Source organism: Geotrypetes seraphini, chromosome 16 (assembly GCF_902459505.1).
Source record: "Geotrypetes seraphini chromosome 16, aGeoSer1.1, whole genome shotgun sequence".
NCBI lineage: Eukaryota > Metazoa > Chordata > Amphibia > Gymnophiona > Dermophiidae > Geotrypetes > Geotrypetes seraphini.
In genome coordinates this window covers 21,369,244-21,372,350 of record NC_047099.1, presented here as the reverse complement: position 1 = coordinate 21,372,350, position 3,107 = coordinate 21,369,244, and positions in this window count along the sequence as shown.

The following is a 3,107-nucleotide window of genomic DNA, read 5'->3' as shown; positions in this document are numbered from 1 at the left end:
GTCAAAAACCTCAAGAGACTTGCCAAAAGCCTCAATAATCAATTAAGGGCTTGGAAGAGGGCAGAGACCAGTGAGCAATAGAAAACAGATACTCACTTAGAGTCACGGCACCATCTCCATCCCGGACAGAGCCTCCAGCTGAAATGACCAGGTCCCAATGTGTAGTAGCCTTGTTCTGCTGGCCTGACTACAGATGCATCTGGGGACACCTCTTTAGAAAGAAAACACACACACACACACACACACACACACACACACACATGCAAATAGGCAAACAGATGTGACCGTTTATTTAGAACAACAACACATATTTATAGTCCCCCCTTTGCACATGCTCAGTCACAAGCTAATAATGGGTGTAGCTTATAAGGAAAGATAAGTTTCATTTCTCACTCATGTAAACAGGGAGGGGGGAGGGAGTATTCATAGTTACAGGTAGCAAAAAGAGACAATGTTTTTGTGTGATTTCTTGCATAGCAAAATAAACTTATAAAGAATATACTCTTACAGTGCCTACCTCTAACTTTTCAATGGCTTCCACTGCTGTTTGAATCAGTAAATCCGCAGGAATGGAGACATTTGCAACTGGTTTACCACAGGAATGGGGAAAAGACCTTTCACCATCCCGTGGGAATGGGGACAAGACCTTTTACCGCCCCGTGGGAGCGGTGAAAAGTCTTACTCCTGTGGTAAAAAAAAATGACGTCCGTGTCAGACTTGACATCTTCTCCCCAGCTCCTCTTGTGCCTATTTTACCTTCAGGAGCCAGCCATGCCATGATGAAGACAGAAGGAACCTTAAACCAAAGCCTGAGACCAATGTGATTTGAAGAATAAAATTACCAGACAACAAAAGGAAAAAAATAAATTTATTTTATATTTTGTGATTAGAATATTTCAGATTTGAAATATGTATCCTGCTAGAGCTGTTATTAGACATAACTGGGGACCGCAAAGTCTAGGCTTTAGCTTCCAGCTGGCTTAGGGCTCTCTCCCTGACCAGGGGGCAGTTGCTCTAGTTGCACTCCCCTAACATTATTCTTGCCATGTGTGACTAAAGTATTCTCTTAGCTTGATTTTTCTATGTAGCATTATGTAGTAATTTGATTTGTTCAGTTTTCACAATAGTGAAGGGGATATTTGTGAAAGGGAGGGGATTTGGGTTTTGTTGAACCTTGCTCTTGTTTTATTTGTGTTTATAAAATGACAATTGTCATAGGAGAAACTTCTGCCCATACACACGCGACTGCAGGGCGGCACAGGCATGCTTTGCGAGCATCATTTTCTTTTCTAAAGCGCCGCATAGGTAAGGGGGAGGGAGGGAGATAGATAGATTTTGTCAGAGGGACGGAAGGGGCCGCGCGTGCGATCGATGACAGAGTGCCTTCCCTCCCTTAAGTTTCTTTACGCTGTGAAGGTAAGGGGGAGGGAAATTTTCGGGCCGCTGAAGGGTGGTGAGGTGGCAAGAGGGAAGGGTGAATGTTGCGGGGACGGGGTGGTGAAGGAGATGGCAGGGACGGAGCAGTGAAGGGGACGGTGGGGACGGGGCTGTGAAGGGGATGGTGGGGATGGGGCAGTGATGGGACAGATTTTTTCCCCATGTCATTCTCTAATATGACCTTTACAATCCAATTTAGAAAAGTGGAGGGGCATAATCGAAAGGGACGTCTAAGTCCATTTACATCCATCTCACAAGTCGTCCAAAGTAAAAAACAGCTTAAGACACATTTTCGAAAGATACATCCAATTTTTTTTTCGTTTCAAAAATCGTCTAATTATATGTCCTGCCGATCTGATCATACAAGTCACTAAATCGTCCATCTTTATACCACATTTCCGTCCAACTTTCCGTCCAAGTCCAAAATGCCTAGAACAAACCCTGTTGGACGTGGGAGGGGTCTTCAAAGTGATAGACTGCAACCCAGACATGCCACCTAAATAGTGGGGTACCTTACATGGCACTGCTGTGAACTTCCAAAAAGGGTGCCATGTCTTCTCCTCCCTACAGCTCCCTTATAGGTCACGGTGAGCCCCCCAAAACACATTCAGACCCACTTATCTACCACCCCAATAGCCCTATCTATCACCCCAATAGCCACTTATCTACCACCCCAATAGCCCTTTTTTACTGGCATATAGGTGGAGCCAATTATATGCCAGTAAAAAAGGGTTTTTGGGGTGTATAGGGCAGTGCACATGTTTCAGTATCAATGCAGTGATTACAGGAGCTTATGGGCATAGGTCCTCCTCTCTATGGGTCCCTAACCCACCCCCAAGACGACAAGGCTTTCCTATGCCAGGCGGCCATGTGATGATGGTCTGGAGGCAGAATTTTAAAGTTATGATTAAAATTTTTATGGAGGGGTTGGTGATCACTGGGGTAGTGTGTAGGGATATGTTTTATGTGTTTGCAGCTCTTATCTGGTCACTTTAGGTGGGTTTTTGTGACTTAGACCATGTTTTACAATCAAAGAAGAAATATCCAGTACTCCTCTGCGTTCCCACGTCATGAGCGTGATCAGCCTACAACGCTAGAGGGAGTAATCGGGGGCCTCCACGTCCATCCACTTAAGCAAGATGCACTTAATAGCCATCAGTCCAGTCCAGCAGATCAAAGCTGCTGCTCCTGGTCGACAAGGGTGAAAATGAGGAGATACACCAAACAGCAGGAGGGGAGAACGCTGCACAGTAATGTTCCAGGTACAATCAACGAAATGAAAAATAGAGTCCCAAAAAGATTGAATAGAAAGACAAGTCCAGAACATTTGTCCCAATGTAGCTTTAGGAGCGTTGCAATGAGACAAGAAGCAGAGGGACGAAGCCCTGCCAGATGGGCTCTCTTGGGAGAGATATACAGGCGGAGTACCAATTTATAGTGTTGTTCCCACAATACAGTGTATTTACCAAACACAGGCAGCTGTTTAATCGCTTTCAATATTACATCATCAGGCAGAGCCACATTAAGGTCACAGGCCCAAGCATCATGTAAGCAGACAGAGTCAAGCAGGGGGGACTCATCTTTTAAGTGCCTATGGTGAAATTTCAAAGGCACAGTCAACTGTGAGCCAAAGGTAAAAGCAGTAGACAACAGCTCCTTACAGGTTGCAA